At 42.1% G+C, this 27,070-nt stretch overlaps 1 protein-coding gene across 5 annotated transcripts in view; it reads right to left on the bottom strand.

The window, feature by feature from the left end:
• The window catches only part of Sh3d19 (SH3 domain containing 19), a 91,253-nt gene that overhangs the window by 51,208 nt on the left and 12,975 nt on the right, over positions 1-27,070 (bottom strand). For all 5 annotated transcript variants that reach the window (XM_059265560.1, XM_059265559.1, XM_059265562.1 and 2 more), the window contains exon 3: positions 1,309-1,349. The gene's annotated coding sequence lies outside the window, so the exon portion shown is untranslated. The remainder of the gene's footprint in view (positions 1-1,308; positions 1,350-27,070) is intronic.

Raw genomic sequence — 27,070 nt, 5'->3', positions numbered from 1 at the left:
CGTGCGACACCACCGCCCGGCTAAATTCATATTATATATTAAAAGTTTTATATATATAACTAAAATAGACTATATTCTTTCTAGTGTGGTGATCTCGGCTCAGATACTGAATAAAACATCTGAAATCACACCTTTACTTTTTCTGTAATAGGTAATCCATGTCCTGTTTAAATAAAGACCTTTTCAGAGCCTTTATTTACAAAATGTTAAAGTCCTATACCAACAGCAAATTATAAAACACCATCCAAGGGGTAAAGACACAAAATATAAATGTTAAGTTTGGAGAGAATTCTACTTATGGCACTTCTTATTTTTATAGGTATGAGCCTGTCTTTATAGGCATATATATATATAAAAATATATATAATTATATTTATAATTTTAAAAAATTTATGAAGAAGCCAGGCAGTGGTGGCGCACACCTTTAATCCCAGCATTTGGGAGGCAGAGGCAGGCAGATCTCTGAGTTCAAGGTCAGCCTGGGCTACAGAGCGAATTCCAGGATAGCCAGGGCTACACTGAGAAACCTGTCTTGACCTCCCTCCCTCTAAAAAAAAAAAATTCATGAAGAAAGCAAATTAATCAAAACAGAGATGATTTAATATTCTTTTTATTTTTTGTTTTATGTGTCTGGGTGTTTCGCTTGCCTGTATGTCTGGGCACCATGAGAATGCCTAATGTCCTTTAGTCCAGAAAGGGCATCTGGTCCACTGGAACTGGAGTTATGGACAGTTGTGAGCTGCCATGTGGGCGCTGAGAATTGAACCCAGATCCTCTGGAAGAACAGCCTGTGATATTAACCACTGAGGCATCTTTCTAGCCCAGGGTTTAATATTATTTTTTTAAATGCAGCAGTCAGATATCTCATACTTTAGAAAAATTGTTACACAAAATTCTATCTGCTCATAGTCACTGCATTACCAGATTTAAGATTTTCATTTTGTTTTTTGAGACAGGGTCTCATGTAGCCCAGGCTGCCCTCAAATTCCAAGGATGATGATGAACTCTGGATCCTCCAGTTCCTACCTCCCACTTGCTAGACTACAGGCATGTGCCCACCATGCCCAGCTCTGGGTTTTGTTTTAAATTACTTGATCTTATGAGGGAAAAGAAGAATTCTGAGATACTAGCTTATCGACCTATGACAGGTGAAAAACCAGCTGTTAAAAATGCATTGTTACCTCTTAAGAGAAGCTATACTTGCTGAGGCCTTTGTGGATCCATCATATACAACCACTTACTGAGAACTTGAACCATCATTTGTAACTACCACAGAGGAAAACACAGAGCAGAAGAAAATGAACTTACATCTCTTGATTACCGCTCTAATGGATGACAAGGGTCCTTGGCTAGAAAAAGAAAGAGAGAAGATGTATTACACATTCATCAATCCTGAGGAGAACAGTTTTTCACAACGCCAGGTCATTTGGGGGCATAAGCCATTAGCTATTGGTCTCCTTGCAGAACAAAAATTAATGAAAAACTTAAAATTGCCTTTTATATTATGATGCCTTAAAATTGCTTAGAAGTTCATAGAATTTCTACAAATTATAGAAACCTACAAATGATACACAAATATGTATGTTCATACAGAAATTCATAGAAACCTACAAATTACATCTCCCAGTGAAAATCTGGACACGCCTCATCGTCAGATAGTATTATTGCATAAAGCTCAAAAGAGCTTTCCATAGCTCTCCCACAACCTGACAGCAGATCTAAATACACGATCTGATTATCAATTCCACCTAAGGGCCAACAATTTCTTCTTTAGATCAGGCTTTAAAATATCTCAGCCCAACAAAGAAATCTACTTTTTTCGGGTTCTGTTGAGTAGGTGGCGGTGGCTTCCTGTTGACTTGTTATAGCCCCTTCTCCCAGTGAGCTCGTTCATTGGTCAAGATACTCTAGCTACAAAATATGTGAGTTTGATGTTTGTGTTGTTTTTATTCAAATCAGCTGTATTGTCTTTGGGATCATTTTAAAAAACAGACAACCAGTTTAATGAGAAGACTTAGGGGAAAAAAACCAAAAAAATAATTTGTTTATAATATTCCTTACATTTTACACAACAATGGACCAGGTATGGTGGTCATGCCCATATTCCCATTAATATCCAGGAAGCTAAGGCGGCAAGACTGTGAGCTGAAGCCAGCCCAGGCTGTACAGTCAACTGAAAGTCTGGGATTTGGAGATATATACATCACGCCCCAGAAAACCACCTACAAAACAAGAAACAAAATGGCTTCCATCACGGCTTTTTTATGCAGGCACATACTATACTTTTGCATTCCCATTCTCGCCCCGCCCTGCCCCCCACTCCGAATATTTATTCTTTGACTACAGCAAAACACATATGACCTCCTGCATTTCAGAAAAATGCAATTACTTGTGATTTTATTAACAGGGCTGTGGTCAGCCTGATTTGCATCCCCAAAGAGGAACCAAGTGAGCTATGGAATAGTTCGTGTTTCTGTTCTGTGTGCCCTGGATGTAACTCACACCACCATGCATTAACTTTTGAATTAAAGCAATATATTATGTAACAGAAAAAAAGGAAGCACTGTTCTGTAAGAACTCTGCTCCACAAATATAAAGGAATAACGATATTTCAGTAGTCTGAATTAATATCATAACACACTATGTTGGGCTAGAATGTTAGAAACTGTAAAAAATAGGAGAAAGTGTAGTTGCATGAAGTGAGTGAAAAAAAATCTTACAGTTCTAAAATCTGGATAAGCTTCATACTTAAGAGGTAGAGAACGAAGGTTTGTAAAAGGGGGGCCAGGGATGAGTTGGCAGAGTACTGCCTGAGGTTTGATTCCGAGCACCACATACATCAGCTGTGGAGGCGCAGGCTCGGAACCCCATCACTCTGGAAGTGGAGACAGAGGAGCTTCAAGCTCATCCTCAGTCACAAAATGAGTTTGTGGCCAACAAAGCAAACAAAGAAAACTGACTGTGATCCAACTGGAGCGACTTTCAAGGAGGGGCCCTGACTGTACGCAGGCTACCACACGGCACACGCTCATCCATCTGCTACCACCGAGCTACATTTCCAGCCTCAGGGAATGGCTTTGGCTAAAATTAAAAACTGTGACACAACAAAAAAGAATTTCTAAACTGGGAGTGATGGGCACACTTATCATCCCAGCCCTTGGAGGGTGAGTCTGAGGCTAGCCTGAGCTCATAGCCAGATATAGGTGAGCTTCAGCTACTTGGCAAGCTTGTGTCTCAAAACTAAAAGAAAAACAACAACAACAAAAACCCAAAACAAAAACAAAAAACAAACAAACAAACAAACAAACAACTAAACAAAACACCCAAAGCAAAGAAAAACAAAAACTACAAAAAACAAACAAACAAAATCTTTCTGCAATTAAATCTCTGAAGTCTATAAGGAAAAGGTACATGAGTTTGAATTCACTCACCTTTGGTCACTGACAGCCCAATTTCTGATCGTTAAGATCAATACCGTGTGTATGTAGCTGTACTAACTGAACTCAGTGGGTCATACAAAGAAGATATCAGGGTGGGAGGGGCCATGTTGAGGGGCAGGTCTGGGAGAAGGGGAGGCAGTGGGTGGTTATGATCAAGATACATTGTATACAGGTATGGATTTATCAAAGAATAAGTAAAAATATTCTTTAAAAAGATCAGCCGGGCGGTGGTGGAGCACGCCTTTAATCTCAGCACTTGGGAGGCAGAGGCAGGCGGATCTCTGTGAGTTCGAGGCCAGCCTGGGCTACAGAGTGAGTTCCAGGAAAGATGCAAAGCTACACAGAGAAACCCTGTCTAGAAAAAACAAAAACAAAACAAACAAACAAACAAACAAAAAGATCAATAATATGCCTGGTTATGGTGGCACATGACTTTAATCCCAGAAGTAGAGGCAGGTGGATCTCTGTGAGCTTGAGGCCAACCTGATCTACAGAGCTAGTTCCAGGACAGCTGGAGCTATATAGTGAGACCCTGGCTGAAAAAACTAAAATTATCAATAATACAATATCAAGTTTTACCAGGCACTTTTCTATTCATCTTTTTCAAAGATAAGCAAATCATATACAGGATAGAAACAACTAATTTCAATGAGTTACATTCATATGCTACATATTTGTTGGGGGTGACAGGCTGGTAGGCTGTATGATGTGTCTACGTGTTGATTGGAGCTACATCCATGTCAAAAAGAAGGGTACAAAATCAGCAAGAGACAGACCTACTTTTCCACCTCTGTGACAGGCTATTCTATTAACTTTCTGTTGCTTTTTTGACTCTAAAATGAAGATATGATTTCTATCCTCTAGCTGGCTGCTAAGACTCCAAGGGAAACAATATAAAGTATATTAACCCAGAGCTGCTATATATTAGACTTAAAAATGTTGTATTTCTTACTCTACTTTCCGATATTGAAATCTCTATAGTTCATAATATACATGGCTGAAATTTTGTTTTGTTTTTGAGATAGACTCTAGCATGTTCTGGGCTGGTCTCAAACTAATCATGTGGTTGAGGATGACCTGGAATTTCTGATCCTCCTGCCTCTATCTCTGGAATACTGGGATTATGGGTGCATGTCACCACACCTGGATTATATGGTGCTATGGATTGAACTCAAGGCTTCATCCATGACAAGCAGGCATTCTGTCAATTTTCCTACATCCCCAGCCAGGCTGAAAATTTCAGAGCTACTGAGTCGACACCTGTTGGGCTGATCTAGAGTTACCATAATCTTATCCTGAAAATTCAAATATTTTGCAGTCCTGTTGGAACTACTATTCTTCATTTAACAAACATTCTGAGTCTCCCAAAACATACTTCTTGTATACCTCATCTCTCATGGCGTCCAAGCAAAGGCAAAGAGAAGAAGCCATACACTTTGGTAACACGTTCTTATTCCCACTGTAAACACAGACAGTCCTCTGTTCTTTTAGGTCCCCCTCCCAGGATGTGTTCTATAAAATGATCATGGTGATCAGTGGCTCTGTTGATTTAGTTTTGTATTGCTTTAAGTCTATTAAAAAGAAATTCTATAAAAAGTTCAAAGATCACGGAAAATTCTTTCAACTGTTATAACTACAGAACATTTAAAACTGGAGTGTGCTGCCCTGTCCTTCCTAATTCTCTCTCTTTTTTTTTTTCATACATGCATGTCTTGACTTCCTAATTAGACTGCAGGTTTCTCAAGGGGAAATAATGGCCTCTCTCCATTTTCACAGAGCAACTCACTGGAACTGCACCATGTGCTCACTGAACTAACGTGAACTCAATCCTACTTGCAGGCAGAAAGAAACATAATTGAACTAGTTCCAGTGATTCCACCCACGACCCACTCAGCACACAAATCCGCAGGACTGATTTTGCTGCTGGTTTTGTCCTCTTGATATCAGTACCCAGCTACTCCCTGTCATGTACGACTTGCCCAAGGTGTCTGTGTCTAAAACCAGGAACTGTTCACTGTACCTGGTGGCACACACCTATAATTCAGCCCTGAGGTGACCAAGGTAGGAGGATGTGGGTTCAAGGCCAGTCTGGGTTACACCGTAAGACCTTGGTTCAAAAACTCAATAACCTGGGGATATAGCTCAGTGGTAGAGCATGTGACTCACATGTCCTGAGCCTTGGGTCCATAGCCAGCACTGGGGAAAGTAAAGAAGTACTTTTCATACAGAACATCACCTTGACCAGCATCTGGCACTCACTGGAGGACTGGCCTAGCTACCAGCAATGGATGGCAGAGTGGCGATCAAGTTGGCCTTTACTGCATGATGGTGCTTTAGACTCCCAACACTTGATTTGGTAACAGAAGGAAACCTTAAGTGTCAGTTCATAGAATATCAGGAGTGAAGTTTTTGTTTTTGTAACTGCATACTATATTTAAGAGATTCTCTCATTACAAGACTCCAGTAGCCCCCAGTAAACGGGGCACACACTGCTAGACTGCTAGTTTCAAGCCATGTGTAACATACAGTAACACACTATGATGCTCATCGGATAAAATGTGTCTCGGTCGGGCTCGCTATACGATGGGGAGCAGGTATAACTCATCTGCCAAGAAACGTGTGGCATAATGTCCAGTCGGCACCTGAGAAAGGTGGCATTTACTGCAAGTGTCCAGTGTGACCTCTAACCTCTTCAAACGTGAACACAGAGAGGACTATGAGTCTGACGGATAACTGTGCTCAGTAAACATCTATTGAAATAGATCTTTCCTGGGGTATTTGTTATCTTTCTTCTACAGCCAACCTAGCCTGATCTAAGGAAAGTTTCTACAAAAATCCTAAAAAGGAGGGGGATATAACTCAGTGGAAGAAAGAGGCCTGGGTCCTAGCCCCAGAAAAGAGAAAAGGAAAGAAAACAGAAACACAAAAACCAGATATGTAGCGATGGAGCAGAATTACATTTTAAGGTAAGGATTTATTTATTGGTAAAAGGCATAAGAAAGACAGCGCATTTTTGAAAGGTTATCTGTTATATTAGGGGGAAAGGAAGGATAATATTATGATATATGGTAGTTTCCTTTTGACTATTGGCTTATAACCCCACCGCACCCCACCTCCTCCCTCAAAGTAAAAGACTACTGGACACTTAATTGTTAGAGTATTAGGAATAAATTTTAAACTTCAGCCAAAAATATACAGCATGTTAATTCAAGAACTACACTAAGTACCAAAGCAACACACCCAGCTAACACTTGGTCTCTGCCCTGCTGTGGGATGTTTTGTATGCTGTGAATGTGTTGCTCTGATTGGCTGATAAATAAAAAGCTGACTGGCTAGTAGCCAGGCAGGAAGTATAAGCAGGATAAGCAGAGAGGAGAATTCTGGGAATAGGAAGGCTGAGTCAGGATGCTGCCAGCCGCCACCATGAGAAGCAACATGTAAAGATACCAGTTAGCTATGAGCCATGTGGCAAAGTATAGATTTATAGAAACAGGTTAATTTAAGATGTAAAATCTAACTAGTGAGAAGCCTGAGCCAATAGGCCATACAGTTCGTAATTAATATAAGCTTCTGTGTGTTCATTTGGGTCTGAGTGGGTGTGGGACGCGGGAGCTGGGTGGGCACAGGAAAACTTTCAGTTATACTGCCCCACGAAGCCAGCTTCCAGTGAGTTCCTTACAGACACAGAAATGCCTTCTAATTTGTATTTCTGTTTTCTTCAAAGCGAGACTTAAAACTAGCCTAAAACTTCAATCTAATTTTTACCATGCATCTGAAATTTTTTTGGATACCATTTTCTCTACCAGATCATAAACTCTCTCAAGCCATATATATGCACATATGCATACATATATATATTATATATTGTATGTATGTATTATATACATAGATACAATATGTTGGAATGGTGTTGCCCCAAAATCTTAAATTAAAAATATATTACAGGAAGCTTTTAAAAAAAGTCTTGACATTAAATCCTACACCAAAACAAAACAAAACCTTACGTAAACAAGCCTCATCAAGATGGACTCATCCAGTCACACCCTGTTTAACAATGCCCGAGAGGCTGTGAACAAAAAGAAAAAAGAAACACAGTTCGCTGATAGCTGTCACCCTGGTTTAAAAGACCTTTAAGTAACCGTGCACACCCCCCCTTTAACCCTTCTTTATGGATCCAGGGGAAACCTGGTATTAACTCCTGTGATAGACAGGCATGTTCTGCCTCCCCAGAGAAGTCAGGGGGGCGAAGAACCAGGAGTAGCCATGTGGTCAGAATAAAGAACAAAACATTAAAGGCAGAAGCTTCTTTCATTATAGTCCACACCTAAAGTCCTGCTATCTCCACAAGAAGAGACAAACAGCAGGTACACGGCGGCTCCTTTAAAAATAAAATAACACCCAAACAAGCTCTGTTCCTTTAGAGACACTGAAAGGTCAAAGGAACTGGTGTGGACACCTGTATCTGATTGGCAGACTATTTCCATTTTAGACCATAGTAAATATATGAGGGGAGGGGGCGCTGAGGAAATGGCTCCGTAGGTAGAAGAGTGCTGGCTACTTTTTCAGAGGACTAGGGTTCAATTCCCGGCACCCACACGATGCCACACAACCATCTACAACTCCAGTTCCAGAGATCCAATGCCCTCTTTCGGCCCCTGTGGGCACTGCATACACATGGTACACAGACGAATATGCACACAGATCACCTGTACAGATTTTAAAAAGGTAAACAAAATTTTAAAAAAGGATGTGCGGGGCTGGAGAGATTGCTGCAAGGATAAAGGACTCACCCAGCAAGCAGCGAGCACAGAACCTATGTAACTGCCCAGTGTTTGTTGCGGGGGCCCCCTGAAATTCCAGAGCCACAAAGGCAGAGATGGGACTCCCGGAGCAAGCTAGACCAGGTGTATGAGTGATCTTGGGGTTCAATTGAGAGACCTTACCTCAACCTTGGGTCTCCATGTGCAGGCCCACTCGTGCGCAAGTGTTTCCCTCACCACACGTGTGCCCACACATGTATGAATACACATTTGCACATGTATACACACCACATACATACATGTGAAAACAAAGATATAGGAGGAGAAAGTAAGAAGGTTGTGTGGTGATATTTTATTTGTGCTCTAATAAATAAAGCTTGCATAGAGATCAGAGGACGGAGCCAGCCACTGGATTGAACATAGAGGTCAGGCAGTGGTAGCACACACCTTTAATCCTTGCATTTGGGAGGCAGAGATTCATCTGGATCTCTGTGAGTTCAAGGCCACCCTGGGGACAGAGCCAGGTGTGGTGGCACACGCCTTAAATCCCAGCGCTAGTTAACCATAGAGGTCTGGAGGTCTGTACAGACAGACAGGAAGTGATAGAGCTGGGCGGAAAGAGGAAGTGATGTAGCTGGGTGGAGAGAGGAAGTGAGATGGCAGGGCACAGAAAGGATATAGGCATGAGTATACAGGAAGTGGCTCTCTCTTGGGCTGAGGATTTCCTAGCGGTAAGAACTAGTGGCTGGCTCATTCTATTCCTCTGATCTTTCAGCTTTCACCCTAATATCTGGCTCCAGGTTTTTTTTTTTTTATTAATAAGACCTTTTAGCAATTTGTCTTACAAGGGTGAGAGGAAGAGAGAAATGTATTCCACATACAAACCCTCATCTTTTTATTTGGTCAGGACAGTATATTTGGCCTTCCTTTTGATATTGCTTCTAAGTCATTTTGAAGCATCCAATATTGAAATCTAGAAGATAGAAATTCCTAGCATAGATCTTTAGTGTCTACTGATGCTATGGCCAAAACATATAAAAAAAAAAATCAGTAACAAAATCTGAAGTTCCAGAAACAGCTGACATTTGGAATTGAGCTAGTAACAAAATACATGACGTAAGGGCACGTGTGTGCATGCAAGCTTCAGGAAGGAGACTTAACTTCAGCAAAAATACTGTTCAGACAAGGCTAGAGTCACCTCAAGTAATGAGTACAATATTCCCTACCCCCCCAAAAAAAACCCAACCTTATGACTAATACAAAGTCCCTCAAAGATCAGTGGGTTCAACAGAAAGCAACAGGAAAGAAAACAGGTGAGAACCATGATTTTATATTTCTTTATTTTTTTATGAGACTAAAATAAAACTGCCAAGAGGGATGGAGGTCTGGTTTTTTTTTTCCTTAAAGCCAAGACAAATACATATTTTAAGCATTTGAAATTGATCAAAACAATTGATACTGCAGAAAACTAAGGAAGAAATTAGGTCAGTTTGAAACTTGAGCTTTATGTGACATGAGGCAGATACTTCTTTTTTTTTAATTTTACACTTTAGATGGTAATAAAATGCATAAGTTATTATAAGATGCCACAATAAGCCAGGTATGGTGGCACATAACCCCAGTACTCCAGGAGGGTCACTGTTCAGGCCAGCCTCGCTTACATAGGGAGATGTCTCAAAATACTACGCCCCCAAACAAAAGGACTACAGTAGTTCCCACACCAAAAATAACTCTTAAAAATATCTTTTCTGTGGCTGGACAGATGGCTCAGTAACTGCTCTTGCAGAGGATCCAAGTTTAATTCCCAGTACTCACATGGCAGCTCACGACTGTCTGTAATGTTGATTCCCCCATCTGACTTCCAAAGGTATGCATGTACATGTACATGAGGTACATACATACATGCATGCAAAACATTCATACACAGAAAAAATAAATCTTAAAAAATTAAAAATCTTTTATTTATTAATTGATTTTTGAGATATGTGTTGTAGAATATTATTTTAAGGTGTGTTACTTTTGTTTATGTTGTATTTGTTTAACTCTGTGAACCTGTGTTACTTTGCCTGTCTAAAACACCTAATAGTCTGTCTAATAAATAACTAAACGCCCAATAGCAAGGTGGGAGAGAGAGATAGATGGGGCGGCAGGCAGAGAGTATAAATAGAAGGAGAAATCTGGGAAGGAGAATTGAAAAGGAGGAGCCAAAGAAGGAGGAGGACTCCAGGGGCCAGCCACCCAGCTACACAGGCAGCCACAGAGTAGAGTAAGATTTACAGAAGAGAACAGGAAAAGCCCAGAGGCAAAAGATAGACGGGATAATCTTAAGAAAAGCTGGCTAGAAACTAAGCCAAGCTAAGGCTGGGCATTCATAAGTAACAATAAGCCTCTGTGTGTAAATTTATTTGGGAGCTGGGTGGTGGCCCCCCTAAAAGAGCAAAGACAACCAACAACAGATATGGTCTTGCTATGTTGCCCAAATGGTCTCGAACCAAGCAATCCTCCTGCCTCCGCCATCTTGAGTAGCTAAGACTACAGGTGTGTGCACAACTATGCTGAGCTTTAAAAACACCCTAGCCAATCACTGCTTTTTCCTCAATGTTCTCTGACATGGTTGTACTCAGAAACAGCTGTCGATCTTGGGAAAGTTATGGCCTTGGTTCTAACAGAATGCACAGTGTTACCATAGCAGCTGTGGGTGTTTGGAAAAACACAGTACTGTCACTCCATCAATAAGAGGACTAAAACAAAGATTGATGTTGAATAACTATAAGTAGTTTGTTATTCAACAGTGTGTTTTTGTTCTGTTATTCACACTACTACTGAGCATGTACCATTCTTCTCTCAAAGGTCAACCCTACTTTGGAAGTAACTTTTTTAAAGACTAGTTTATTTTTAATGGTGTGTGTGTGTGTGTGTGTGTGTCTGTCTGTCTGTCTGTCTGCATGCATGCATGCATCTGAGGGCAGGTGCCTGCAGGGGCTTCAGACTTCTCTGGAGCTGGACTTAAACAGCTGTTAGTTGTCTGACTTGGGCGCTAAGAGTCAAACTCACCTTCTGAAAGAGTAGTTTGCTCTTAACCACCATGCCATCTCTCCAGCCCCAAACTTTACTTAAAGAAATAATTTCTTTTTCTTTTATGTACCCCACGTGCCTGCCTGGCACCTTCAGAGGCCAGAAGACGGCATCAGATCCTCTGGAACAGGAATTACAGGCTGTTGAGAGCCACCACCATGAAGGTGCTGGGAACTGAACCCTGGTCCTCTGCAAGAGTGGCGAGTGCTTTGAACCACTGAGCCATCTCTCCAACCCCCCAAAACAAAACTGTCTACCTGTCCATTCACACACCTGTACACAGGCTCACTTCAGCTGATTTCTCTTGTTGGTAGTTTATAAGCAGGGAGGACAGGATAAACCACATAACCAGATAAATAGTGTCTAGACACTATTATGGTGCTGTGGCTTTGATTACAGGTTCAAATTAATAATGGACTTGGTGCACACATGCTTGCACTGGACTAGCTGGGTCGTTTGAGGGATGGTTCTGGCTTTGGGTGCTGAAAGCAAGGTGAATGCCACTACTCATGACTTATAGCCCTGCTACTAGGAATCTGTCATTCAGTCTTTTCCTGTATTGGGAGAGAGGAAGATGTACTTTCTTTCTTTCTTTCTTTTTTTTTTTTTTTTTTGATTGACAATACCCTCTCCTTTAGATACATTTTGTTTGAATTGGCACATGATTAGTGCTATATTTGATAATTATTTTATAAAGATTCCAAGTGTCTGCAGGTGGTTTCTGTCTCCTGGTTGATGTTAAAATCCTGGGTTTAGTTTGCTTAATTACCTGTTTAACTTCTTTGTTCCACACTAATAAACTTTTTGAAGGCAGGGGCTCACTTTTACATTTGTCCCCAGCATCTAGGAAAACCTGGAATTTTGCAAATGTTCTCAAGAAATACTAATTACATGACTGCTTAAAAAAAGTTCTAGCCGGGCAATGGTGGCGCACACCTTTAATCCCAGCACTTGGGAGGCAGAGCCAGGCGGATCTCTGTGAGTTCGAGGCCAGCCTGTTCTACAGAGAGAGATCCAGGACAGGCACCAAAACTACACAGAGAAACCCTGTCTTGAAAAAACAAAAACAAAAAACAAACAAAAAATCTAAAGTGTTGGGGCTGAAGAGGTGGCTCAGTGGCTAAGACCACTGGCTGTTCTTCCAGAGGACCTGGGCCCAGTTCCTAGCCCAGACAATGATTCACAACTGGCTGTAACCAGTTTCAGAGGCATTTATCTGATGCCCTCTTCTGGCCTCCAAGACACTACATACATGTGGTATACAGATTTACATGCAGGCAAAACAATACACATAAAACAAAAATAAATAAATCTTAAGAACTCTAAGTGTGCACGTTGATTGAATGTGATTGCTGACTCTGTTTCATTTTCATGCCACAGCAGCAGTGATTCAGGAAACAGATCATTTTCTTTCTGTAAACAGCTCTGACATTGCATACAGGCCCTGAGTCATTTTATTATTCAACTTCGGATCCAGGGGATTTTCTCTCCTGTAATGGTAAATAAATCTGACCTCAGGCTGCTAATTTCACAAAGTGATTGATTGGGCGATGGCTTAAATATAATGTTCATTATTCAAAGGTGTTGAAATTGACGTGAGCCAATTGATTTATTTTGTTTTGCTTTTTTTGCCACAGCAAGTTATTTTGAAATCATTCAGAGGGCTGACAAGATGGCTCAGTGGATAAAGGTGCTTGCTCTGAAGTTCTGTGCCTGAGTTTGGTCCCCAGAACTCACATAAAGCTGAAAGGAGAGAACTGACTCCACAAACCTGTCCTCTGGCCTCTGCCTACATGCCCACATACGTATACATGATAAACACACACAATAACAAATAAGTTAATTTACAAATTACACAGAGCATTGTGTTCATTTGTAGAAGGCTCAAAAACTACAGTGGCCTGGGTAGTTCTAAATTATAATCGCGCACCTATGAAGACAACTCTCGATAGCGTTTGGGGCACAGACAGTTTTGTCTGCTGTTAGATGTTGAACAACCAGTTTTAGTATGTAGATATTCTTATTTGCACTGATGCCCAGGTCAGTGGCATTAACAACATCGTTGCTGAGTCAGACAATAATCTCCAAATGTAGGGAGAATGTTTCATTTATCTTTTTGTGTGCTTTTCATAACCCTTCCATCTGTCAGTGCTGAGATCCAACCAGGTCTTGAGTATGCCATGCATAGTCTCTACCACTGAACTGCATGCCCAGCTTTTCATAATGCTTTTGATGTGCTTGCAAGTTAAAGCTGCATCACTAACATTTTTTCCCCCATCACTTTATGTGTAGACAGTAAGTAAAATGATAAATCAGCCCCTGGTCTGCTGGGTGTTCTGGTGTAAATATTCCCGCTGTTGCCTGCTCCGAGCCACAGTGTGCTACCACTTAGAAGACGTGCATACTGCACATCCAGCAAACAGAATTAAACCGACAGGAGATGGTGTTCTAATATTACATTCATTCTGTGATTTATTTGAAGCGTGAACCTAATTAGTCTTGTCAATAAAAACCAGGAGTCAAATGTCGGGGTAATAACTTAAAAGATGAGAGAAGAGGAGCAGCAGCCACCAGAGACTTTTTAGCTCTCTGGAGCTTCAGACCGAAAGGGCGGAGATCCTGTCTCCACCCCGCCTTATCACTTCCTGTCTCCACCTCCTGAGTGCCGGGAATAAAGGTGTGAGCTGCCACTGCCTGGCCTCTGTTGTTAACTAGTGGCTAACTCCGCCCTCTGATCTCCAGGCAAGCTTTATTTGTCAGAACACAAACAAAATATCCCACAACATTTATTTAAGTACAAGTTAAAGCCAGACATGGTACTTGATGCCTATAATTTCAGCACTTGAGTGGCTGAGGCAAGAGCATTGATTGCCTTGAGTTCAAAATCAGCCTGGCTACATAGTGAGTTTCAGGCCAGTCTGGGCTAATGAACGAGACTCTGTCTGAAATAAAATAAACAAAATCGAACTAACGAAAAGATAAAAAAAAAATTCATGAGTTAATACAACTTAATTTTTAATAGTGTCTGACAGCAAATTTGTCAGGTCTCATGAGCCAGTCTGATCTGGCTTCAGTATATCATTAGACAAACATGTTTTCACTGTGCGTGCGTCTCGTGTGTGTGTGTGTGTGTGTGTGTGTGTGTGTGTGTGTGTGTGATCAGTTCACCCAGGCTGCTTCAACAAAAATACTACACACTTACAGGTTTATTATAATCAACAGGAATTTTTCTCTCTCACAGATTTCCAGAGGCTGGAAAGGTCATGACTGAGGTGGTAACAAGTAGTGTGAATCTGATGAAGACCTGCTTTATGGCTCATAGAGGCTTCCTCCTCCTCCTTGTCCCTACATAACAAAGTGACAAGGATCTGCTAAGGAATGCTGTATAAGGGCTCTACCCTCATACCCTAATCACAACTTAAAGGTCCTACCTTGTGGGGGCCAAGGGCACAGCTGGCTCAGTGGGTTAAGTGCTTACCATACAAGCACGTGGACCTGAGTTTGAACCCATGTAAAAGGGTGCTGTAGGCCCCCTCTGTAATCCTGGCTTCCCTGTGGGAAGATGGAAGGTGGAGATGGGACCATCTACCAGCTGGCCTGAGCTACAGAGCAACAACAAAGAAAAGACCCTCTTCAACAACATGGAAAGTGAGGACAACACCCAAGTTTGTCCCTTGACCTCACACACATGAAAGATAGAATAAATAAGGACAAACTTAAAGCAGAAAACACAGAACAGTCATCATGGAGGTTTCAGCACAATAAAGTTTGGTGAGACACAAACATTCAGACCATATAGATTCTTAAAGTAAGACTTACAAAGTAATTCATACTGAATATTGAGTGGTTTGTCTACTTCTTGGAAGTCTCATTTGGTGCTATGTGCTCTCCTGCTTCAGCACAGACTGTACTGGGGCCAGTCTGCGGGGATGGGGGGGTGGGAGGGGGAGGAAGAAGAATGGCGGAATAGAATGCCTCCAGCATGGGAGGGGAGAATAGAGGCGGGGGTGGGAGATGGGGGGTGGGGTGGGGCAGCGGTAACATAGTGCCCTGTGTAGCAGGCCAGTTACTTCAAGGCTGGCCAGTGTGAGCTCATCCTCCCTCGGGCAGAGGCTGCCCTGGGCACATTTGGAATCAGGTTGGTGCTCCTCAGTTCAGATGGACTCCATACCTGCTGTTCTCACCTGCCTTCTTGTTCGCCTTCCTGGTTCTTCTTGATGCTCTTAAATATCTTGGCTACATAGGACTGCTTGTTTGGAGACCATCTTACTATCTATAGACTTAAGTCCTTATCCTGGTTTGAAGATACCTTTATTCTAAAGCTTGCTTTTCTCCGGCCAAAGTCTAGAAATGTACTCTGCCTCTGGGGTCATTTTATACAGCTAGCAGCAGCCATCAGTTTAAAGGACTCCAATGTCCTTCAGCTACCAGATGTGTTCTAGGTTTTCCAGTGGCTTCGCAAGGGATGGAAATTAGCTGGTGGGAGTCCTGATAGTCTTGCTTATGTAAAGGAGACATTTCTAAACATTTGCATACAAGTTTTTGTGCCTACACATTGCTGGAGTTCCTGCTGCAATTCCCAAAGGCGAACAAACCCTTGTGTTGTTAGAAGGAACTCGCTGTTTCCATGTTTCATTTACATTGCTGGTCAAAGCTTCCAGGGAGAGGAAATTTCTCAAGAATTTTCTATTTTTCAAGGACATGGTTCGATTCATTTTCAAATTGTATTTTACTAGTAAAACAAAGGCTTTGGGAAGTCTCTACTGGATAAAATTACATTGATTAGTTTCTGTGGTTTGTATCTACTGCTCTGTTATTTTCTCAACTTGTGATTCGGCCTGTTTTATCCTGGTTTAGAAGATTTCCAATAGTGGTCTCTGTTTTATTCCTGTTATTGATGGGATGACAGTATAAGCGTCTTTCCAAACATCCAGAGCTGCTTGTGGCAATACTGCACGTTCTGTTCCAGACAGGTACCCTGCTGAAACCAAGGCCGTAACTTTCCCAAGATTTACAGCTGTTCCTGTCTGAGTGTAACCATGTCAGAGGACGCTCTTCCCTCCTTGGGAAGAGGAGGAAGGGAAAAGGGGAGAGGCAAAGCAGGTCGAATTGCAACTGCCGAGGATGGGGTAGGAATCTAAGCCTTTACTTTTAATTCTCCCTTTTCCACACAGTTCAGACAGCCAGGGTCTGAAGAAAACGGGGTGGCACCTCCGTGACAGGCAGGCCAGCAGTGACAGCAGCCTCACAGAAAATACCAGAAAAGACTAAGTACACAGTCTATCAATGAACTGTACGCTGAGCGATGGGGCCGTGGAGAGCTGAGTGGGTAAAAGCATACCTGAGGACCTGAGGTCCATCCCGAGGACCTACATGGTAGAAGGAGAGGGTGGACTCCAGCAAGTTGTAGCATAGGTCCCTCTCCACAAAATAAAATAAAATAGACACATAAACTAGATTCAGAATGTTTAAAGCAGAATGACAACATTGTTCCTCAAGGGTATTAAAACCCTTGTCAAATCCCAATTTATTTTCCTGGGGAGTGGGGACAAGCAGACCCGCTCACAGGCTCACCACACTGACAAGCTCACGTAAAGGTATGCTATCTGGGTCCATGAGTTACAAAAAAGGAAGTACCAGTGGAGCACAGAAAACGTTAGTTCTCGGTAGGCTTTAAGATGATTCAGCTGGAGCAAACATTATTAGGGAGTTATTGTTTTAAAGAACACATGTCTTAATATTTGGTATAAGTTACCTCATTACTTAGAAGAAATGCTATCACAGACAGTAATATTTTTGTTTGTTGTTGACACGGGGTCTTACTATGTATTCCCGGCTGATCTGGCACTTGGTATGCAGACCAGGATGGCTTCAAACTCCTGCCTCTGCCTCATGAGTAATTTTACTGAATATAAGTGAATCTCACTTTCAATATCCCATCGTACAGGAATTCAAAACATCTATTTAATATCAGATTAGTGTTTTACGAAATTATCTGTTGAGATACAAAATTTTTGCTTTCACGTGTTCTGTTTTCGTATGCAACAGGCATGGTTCAAGGTCACAAGATTTGAGACTAACAGCACTGGGCTGTAGCTCTAAATGCACAAGCTGAGATAAAGGCTGTCACTTACAAATGGCCCCTGCTTCACTTGCTTTTGTCCTTAGTACCTTTATCTCACTGGAGCCAAAGGCATAAGGATGTTAAAATAGAGTTTTGATCAACCCCACAGAAAATGATGGGCAAGGGGATGGAATGTTCATTTCAATGCAACTTTGAGGAAATGGACCCCTTACTGAAATCTTTAAGGAGACAAACTGGTGGGAATGGCTGGCTTTAAAATGAGGGCTGCAGAGACATCTTCAGGGGTTCCGGTGCTGGCTAAGCAACTATGAGCTTGGATCCCAGCACCCGCGTGAAAGGTAGGAGGGCATGGCCACATGACCCTATAACCCCAGCACTGTGCGTGGGGTGGTCGGGGAAGACTGGAGGAAAGAGAATTGCTGAAGCTTCCTAACAGCTGGTCTAGCTCCAGGTTCAGTGAAGAAAGCAGGAACACAACAGTCACTGTGACCCCCTTTCCCGACCGCTACATGAGAATGTGCACCTGCACACACATGCATGCATGCCACACCTGTCCACCTGCCACCCTTGACCCAGAAATATGTAAATAAAATTACCTAAATAGCTTACAGATGGAGGGAGATTATATCAGGAACCCATTGACAAGGACAGAACACAAGTAGTAGGGATGTCTATATAATTCAGTACAAGAAGTTACCTTTGAAATCACAATCCGTCTGATATGAGGTCACATCAATTCCCTCTCTTCCCCCCCCCCCCCCCCCCCCCCGGTGTGTGTGTGTGTGTGTGTGTGTATGTGTGTGTGTGTGTGTGTGTGTGTCTTACTGTGTAGTCCTGGCTGGCCTTGAACTTCCAGTCCTCCTGCCTTAACCCCCTGTAAAGGCTATGTTTTTATTGAATTATTTTATTTCTCTATTATTGGGGTAGGGGTTACAAACCACTCATATGGAGGTCAGAGGGCAATGTGCAGAAGTCAGTTCTCTCCTTCGACCATGTGGGTCCCGGGTATCAAACTTGACCTGCTGAGCTATCTTGTAGGTCCTAAGGTTCTTTTCTTAATGACCCAAACCAATAAAGAGTGGGGATGAATGTGTAGCTCAGTGGTAGACTGCGAGGTCCTGGGTTTGATCCCCACCAGGAACAGACTTGACTTAAATGCTCAGATTCAGCCTCTTGTTCATGCAAGTAACATCTGAGAGAAGCTAGAGGAACCCACTTCTGCATGCGGAGTACCCATCTGCATGAGGCTGCATAAGAACTCTGGGAGTGTGCAAGGCTCCGGCCCAGGGATCTCTGACTGCCATACATGCAAAGTAACTGACCTGAGTCTAGAAGTCTAAGGCCTAACTTAGGTCAGAACCACGTCACTTAATGTCACTTTCCTTGCCTATATAGTATGATATTCTTGGGGTAGATGATCTCTAGCCTACCTACCTAGATTAAAAATTATGAAATTTAAAACTGTAAGGTTCAATTTAAGTCTATTTCATACAAAACAAGGACACAATCCAACAAGAAAGGGGGTCAGACTTGATATTTACTAACTTTCAATAATACCAAGAAACAAAAGCCAATCTAGCTGACAGACTAATGTCTTTTAATTCAATTCAGACTAAAAAGAAGTTACTATCTCAAGTTTACCAATGAGAAAGTTTATGTAATTTGAATGTCAGAGCCTTAGATCCAGTAAATGAGGAAGCCAGGGTTTGAACTAACTCTTGCTTCCAGAGCCTGGGTGCATTACCACTGGGCTTCACTGCTTCACAGGAAGTCCATGGTTAGCTGTGTGTGCACACCGACACACGAACCATCTTATAAAAATATGGAGTAATTGCCAAGGAACTTTGAGAATTTGTCTTCTTTTAGCGCACATCTTCCAGGCTAGAAGAGTTAAGTCAGAAGCAACGGGAAGAATAGGGACACTATCTTGAAGGGTATTAAGGAGCAGACATATAGGTCAGTTGGTAGAGTGCTTGCTGGCATGCACAAGGCCTTGGGTTTAGTCCCTAGCACCACATAGATTGAGCACGGTGGCATAGGAGAGGTAGAGGCAGGGGGACCGGATGTCCAAGGTTATCCTTGGCTACACAGTCAAGTTCAAGGCAAAGTCAAGCCAGGGCTAGAGACCTTGTCTCAAAGAAAAGATTGATTATATCTGGGGTTTTTGAAAAGATAAAACACGTCAAAGAATATTATGAGGATTATAATGATATATCTGGGAATGCACAGATCTGGTTGTGTTTTGTCTTAAGAAATCCTACATGAAAAATATGTTTAGCCTTTGTTGGTTTAAGAAAATAAGACAACAAAGATGCCTGTTGCTCACGAAGGCAGAGGCTGACTGCCAGTGTCCATAGGCAATGAATGCATTTTCCTCCTCACAATGGAGGCGATGGCAGGGATTGGTTTGTTTGGAAACATTTTAAAGCCCTAATGCATTCATGGGATCCAAATCCACTTTACAGTAAAAACTATAGGCTGGGGTAGTTTTCAAGCCAGGATGAAGTATTCAAGGAATGCGGCTTTCACTTCGAAGTTTGTGATACTGCTGCTGTTGCCTCTTGCCGTGGAATCATGTTATCGTGCGAGGCTGAAACAACCACAAACTTTTTTAAGCTCTAAAGACATGAGGAGTTTTATTATGAGGATGTCAAGTTTATCTCTAGAATTCTTAGAAACTGAAAACACGGTTGCACATGGTATGGCACTGGTGGGAAGCAAGCCTTTCTGCTCCCTGTCTGCTCTCTGCTCCCTGATGTCACCTTTAGGCTTGGGCTCCGCCTGCATCTGCACACCCATCCCCCAGCAATCCCAAATCTAAACCATTTCGAGCCCAGAACGAAGTTAACTTTACAATCCTGGGTCTTCTAGCTTGAACTTTCAAGAGTAAGACTTGATTACCAAATTCTGCAGGACAGAGGCCCACCAGCTATGGCCACCTGGTGTGGGATCATGGGGAAGCCTGGCTCAAGATGCACCTGCTTATGCTGGGCCTGGGGACTCGGGAAGCAGTTCTCAGAGAAGCAAAGGCAGACTGCCACCGCGTCACTGCGTGGGGTAAGATTTTGTAGCACTTATCATCACATTGCTCAAAGCCATGGAAACAATACCCTGACTGCAGGCTGGAAAACCCACATGGGGTTGGTTCCTGTCATTCCTAAGAGCCCTGAGTCCTCAAACCACCAGGAAGCATCCTGACAATGTCTATCAGGCTTTAGTGTCTTATCTATTTCTCCAAGAGCACGGAGAAGTCATTCCGGGTGTAGACTGAGCGGAGATGGGGGTTTGTTCCCAAAGGAATGCAATCAGTTTCCCCGAGAAGCAGACCTGCTTATGGACAAATCAGTCCTAATAAAAGCAGAAAACCAAATCTGTAACTTTCTTTCAAATAGCCTAAGAAAGTACCTTATCATGACGTCAAAACCCACAGTTCCTTACAACCCCAGGCACCTCCAGTCCAGATAGAGCAAGTAACCATAAGCCTCAGCAGGCTGCAGGGAAGCCTGGATGTGACACACACATTCAGGGCCTGGCTCTTTTTACTGTGTAGAATCTTATCATGATCAGACACCTGTCTCCAAATGACAGAGCTCTTCAGGCCCACAATCAATGTTAACTGTGCGGTTATTTGTAACAAAAATGAACAAATATTAAAATAGCAAGACCTTCTGGGTGAGAGTGGATCAAAGAGTCCTGACCTTGAAAAGCAGTGACGACATCAAAACTCAATTTAAGTGGTTTAGTCTGCTTATCCAAGGCCCAAAGAGACTATGATGCTCAATTTTCTTCCTATTTACATGTTCCTCTGAAGGCATTATGTAGGTGTTAAAAGGGGTTAATACTGGGAGGTTAGCCTTAAATAAATCCAGGTGGGCCTGATTCAGTCAGCTGGAAAGCCTCAAAAACAGAGCTGAGGTTTCTGTGATGGAGAATTCTTCCCATGGGCAGGACCTGGGCAGCTGCTTCTGTTGGTAGGAGAGTGTGTGCCAACCTGCTTCCTCATGGCCTGTTCCATGGCTCTTGATTTGCTTAGTCAGCTCCTATGATACTGTGAGGAGTCTCTGCAATCTCTCTCTTTTTAAAAAAAAAGATTTATTATATTATTAATTCTGTATATGTAAGTGGGTTTGCATGTGGACATATGCACTAGAGTGCTGATGGCCTCAGAGGCCAGAGGCATTGGATCTGGAGTTATAGGTGGTTGTGAGCAACCCAATATGGGCACTGGGAATTGAACTCTGGTCTCTGCAAAAGCAGCACACACTCTTAACTGCTGAGTCATCTCTTCAGCTTCTCAATGTGACTATCAATATAGGTACATTTACCACTCATTCTGTGTTTCCAACAAGTATGGCAACTAAAGAAGTACCACAAACCTAAGAGATAGCTACTATAATTAGTTCTATTTGCAGAAGAACCTGAAGTAAAGAAAGAGCAAAACTTGCCCCGGAAATCCAGCTCCTGAATGATGGAGCCAGGATTTAAATTCAGGCAGCCTGAACAGCAGTGCTTCATACCCATTCTACAGTCCCCTGGAACGGCTCTACCAATATGGGAGCCCCACGCAGCTGCAGCGGGCTTTGAAAGTTCATTTCAGAATATCCTAAAAGGTTCTTCAACTTGAGCATGCATGGTCCTTTTTCAAATACAGGCTGGAAAGTGTTCATTAGGAGTCTGAATTAAAATTTACAGGAATGGATAACAGATAGGGTATGAGCATTCTGTTAGTTTTAGTGGCGCTCTTACCCTTTGAGGAAAAGTCACGGAACACAACAAAACCCACTAACAAGAGTTTTATTGAGGAGAAAGGGATAGATGTGTTCAGGCCTGCTGAAAGGACACGTGAAGGAAGGGGTGAGGACACAGACAGACAGACAGACAGACACCAGACAGACAGACACACACACACACACACACACACACACACACACACACACGGTCCACCTTTTAAGGACCACCCTGCACATGTGCACACAAGCCCATGCAGCTACTCCACGCATGAGCATAGATCATGTGGTCACTCCGCACGCGATTTACATGACCACGCAGCGCATGGGTTACGTAGGACGTATGACTGCTGGGGCATGCATGATCATAGGGGCGTGGCTGGAATTCCTATCACATTCTAATAAAAAATGTGAGTTAAATTGAAAGATACAATGTGTGTGTGTGTGTGTGTGTGTGTGTGTATGTGTGTGTGTGTCTGTGTGTGAGAGAGAGAGGGGGGAGGGAAAGAGGGAGAGGGAAGGAGAGATGTAACATGAACCTTAGATGGTCTTATTAATAAAAAACCCGGTATCAGATATTGGGGTGAATTCTGAAAGATCAGAGAAGCAGAACAAGCCACAGCCAACCTCACCTCAACAACTCCTCATCCAATCCTATTTCCACGAATCCTCAGACTGAAAGGACTTCTGAGTCCTCACCCAAATGGATCTCAGCTGAACTGCTTAAAAGCCTAAAAGCTTAAAAGCCTCTACTTCCTGGTCCTCACACTTTAATATACCTTTCTGCTTTCTGCCATCACTTCCTGGGATTAAAGACGTGTATCTCTCCCAAGCAAGACAGGAGGTCCCAAGTCCTGGGATTAAAGGAGTGTGCCACCATGCCTGGCTCTGTTCCTAGTGTGGCCTTGAACTCACAGAGATCTGGATGGATCTCTGCCTCTGTAATATTAGGATTAAGGGTGTGAGTGCCACCACTGTCTAGTCTCTGTCTAATCTAGTGTTTTGTTCTCTGACTCCAGATAAGTTTTATTAGGGTACAAAATATATATATCGGGGAACACAATGTATCACCACAGAGAGAGAGAGAGAGAGAGAGAGAGAGAGAGAGAGAGAGAGAGAGAGAGAGAAAGGGAGAGAGACAGAGAGAAAGGTAGACAGAGACAGAGAAAGACAGAGACAGAGAAAGAGAGAAAGATATTAAATCCACAGTCTTGCAAAGTGCTATGTAAGTGCTCTACCACGGGGCTACACCCTCACAAAAACCAATATTTTTGTTATTTTCTTCTGCTATACCCATAAATAATGCAGGGCAAAAGTAGAGCTTTAAAAAAGATGTTGTAGTATAAGTGAGAACGCAAACTTTCAGCAAAGCCATTTGGCAGTACAGATACTCCTTGACTAAAAGAGAAACCGGGTCTCAAACAAGGTAGAAGGCAGGCCGAACCCTTAAGGGTGACCTCTGATCTCTACATGCCCACACAGTCACATACAAATGTAAACACACACACACACACACACACACACACACACACACACACACACACACACCCCTTACCTACTGAATATCACTGCTTAGCCTTATCTAAAAGTTTTAAGTCAAATCATTAAATCAAAGACCATCTGTACACATGAAGTCCCAAACTGTTTATTTGTATTTTTTTGCTCTATCAATTTCACCATGAGGAATTGATCATGAGATTATCAGTGGCAGCTGATAAAATGCAAACACAGGAATGCTCACAGCACTAACAGTAAGAAGCTGAGCAGTACTCAGGAGGCAGAGGCAGGAGGATTGAGGGTTTGGGGCTTCATCGTGAGACCCTTTTGGAAGGAAAAAAGGACAGTGAGGGAGGGAAGGAGAGCGGGATGGAAATAACTGAGATGGGAGGTGACAGGATGATCATGTGAGATATCCCTCACCTACAAGATAGAATACTGTAACGTGTGTGTTAGGGGGAGATGCTTACATCTGTTTATTATTGCTTTGTGAAGAACTATGCCAACAAGTACATTACAAGCATTCACAGTAAAATACCAAGCCGTCAATACACTGACATTAGTAACTTTTGAATTATTAGTGATATTTTTTCTTGATGTTTTTAATAGACTTTTTATAACATTTTTTTAAACTTCTTTTTAAAAAAATTTTAAGCGTAATTTTAAGAATATTTATTGAAATGGGAAAATTTTCATGAACTAATGAAATAAAAGCAATAATTTTAAAATAGCATATTCATGAACCTCTTTCCATATTAAAGTCAGAATCTAGTTGAAAAGATAAAATCAGAAAAATTACATTAAAATGTAATAATGATTAACCATGGATAAGCATGATTAGATGATTTTCCTTTCTTTTATATACTTCTCTTTCCAAAAATTCCCATCATGAATATATTCTGCTTCATAATTAAATACATGTAATTCCACCTTTTTTTTTTTTTTTTTTTTTTTTTTAAGAGCCAAGGTGTTAAAGACAGAACTCCCCAGTTGGAAAACGGTGAAGAATGCAGTTCAGTCTCTAAGGACTCCCTCTGCCCAGATCTTCTCTTCAGGATCTACTGGCAGACTAGTGGGCAATGGCTGGGGTAAGCATTAGGTCCTGCCTATTGGCCCGCATCGCACCCCTGGCCTGCCTATCAGCCTGCAAGAGTCAAGGACAGCTTTATCTTGAGGAAACAGGTGTGGCTGAAGGTTTGTCCTTTAGACACTGCTTCTCTGAAGCTTGAGACAACTGGCATGCTTCCTCTGTTCTTTCATTTTCTTTATGACCAAAGGGAAGGTACTAATTCTCAGCCCTCCTGTCCCAAAGGAGGGAGGGAGTGTCCTTCTGGGACACTCATCTTAAGTGCAGTGCAGTCACAAGGGCTGTGCACTGGGATGATCCCTGCATGGCCACAGTACTGAGCTGTCTACCACAGGAGCTGGAGCAGAAGAGGCAAAAACTGTCGCTGGGGCCGATGTGAAAGTTCTCATGTGTTATGTAGAGAATTCTCTAATCAACCAGAGAGCTTCAGTACTGGGCCCAGTGAGTTCCAGTTCTGGGTCCAGAGAGCTCTAGTTCTGGGTCCAGTGAGCTCCATTCCTGGATCCAGTGAGCTCCATTCCTGGGTCCAGTGAGCTCTAGTCCTGATTTCTGGATTAACTCAGTTTTAGCTACAGGCTACCAGAAACATGGGCTTCTGAGCAACAGCTGTTGATTGTCAAGGAGACAGAGGTCTGAGGTCCAGGCTGACTGAATGTTTTTATTTTTAACCAACTCTGTCTAGACTGAGATTCTTCTAGGAATTAGTTTCTTTTGTAGTTTATAGTCCTAACCAATATACTTGAAAAAGGTGGTCTGTGCTATGCCAGTAAGGGGCATATTTAAATAAAATTTAAAGCCCCATTTTACAAGGATATTTATTGGTTGGGATAACCATAACTAAGGACAGACTGAGCCACAAAGCTGTACACCAAGCTCACTCAACCAAAGTCTCTGTGATATTGGCTTTGCAGAGCTATAGATAAATTACAGTGCTTCTAAATTATAGTGCAGAAAGGTAAAGAACGAATATAAAATACAACCCAAGGAAAGAGGGGAAAGAATTAAAGGGTCACGAGTCCCATGTGTTCCCTGGACTGCTGAGAAACGGTGGCCTTACAGGCCTGTCCTGAGAGAACATAAATACAAGCTAGCTGGTCCAAAGCTGGCCGCCTGCTGCTTAATTTGCAACTTCAGAAAAGCTCCCAAGTAAGTTTGATGGCAGTAGTAAGTCAGCTGATAAAACTTTTCAATTATCCAATAGACACAATATAAACGTTTCATTTTCATTCCCATCACACCACAGGGAAATGCTAAGGTCCCATTTCTTAAAACGACAATAAAACAGCACAGTTCATATTATCACATCTCCCTCTGCAAAAGGGTTCTTTCTTTCACAAAAGCCATATGCACTTTAATTTTTCACCTTGTTTCAAACTTCATAGATCCTAGAGCAAAAATGATGTTTCTGCTATAGCTCACAAAACATAATGCCAAGAAGTAATTACACACAAGCTATAGTTTATAGAGGTACAGAAATCAAAACATATGGGCAGGGAAATACTACAGAATTACAGTAGTTAAATGGAGCCCAGGAGAGCACGATATTTTAATAGACATACTTAGAAGGAGAAAAGCAAAAAACAAGGTAAATCTTTTGTTCAGACATTCTATTTAAAACTATAATGAGAAGATGGTGACATGCCAAAGTGAAACCTCAACATCAGCAATGGGTACCAATGCCTAGAACCAAGATCAACAATGGATACCAATGCTGAGAACCATGACCAACAACAAGTACCAATGCTGAGAACCATCAATGATAGCTATCAATGCTGAGATCCATCAATGACAGGTATCAATGCTGAGAACCATAATCAACAGCAGTTACCAATGCTGAGAACTATCAATGACAGGTACCAATGCTGAGAACTATCAATGACAGGTACCAATGTTGAGAACTATCAATGACAGGTACCAATGCTTAGAACCATCAATGACAGGTACCAATGTTGAGAACTATCAATGACAGGTACCAATGCTCAGAACCATCAATGACAGGTACCAATGTTGAGAACCAGAAGCTTTTGACACTTTTAATGAATGCTGTAACTTTAACATCATCAGCTCTATTTCTGAGTTTACTGAACTCTGCACTTTAAATATTCTCCGAGTTGCACTTAAGTCCCTCCCTAGGCACCATATCACCACGGAGGCATCTGAAATTTCAGAGGCAGAAACATAAATCATGTAAAAATTTAATATTTAAAATGACTATGAGAATAGAAATGAGGGGCAAAAAAAAAGTCTATCTAAGGGCTGGAGAGATGGCTCAGCGGTTAAGAGCACTGGCTGCTCTTTTAGAGGTGTTAAGTTCAATTCCCAGCACCCACATGGTGGTTCACAACCACATAATGGGATCTGATGCCCTCTTCTGGCATGTAGGAGTATATGCAGATAGA

The sequence above is a fragment of the Peromyscus eremicus genome, chromosome 6 (assembly GCF_949786415.1).
Source record: "Peromyscus eremicus chromosome 6, PerEre_H2_v1, whole genome shotgun sequence".
Lineage (NCBI taxonomy): Eukaryota > Metazoa > Chordata > Mammalia > Rodentia > Cricetidae > Peromyscus > Peromyscus eremicus.
The sequence above is the reverse complement of the archived record's forward strand: the minus strand, read 5'-3'. Positions and strand labels throughout refer to the sequence as shown.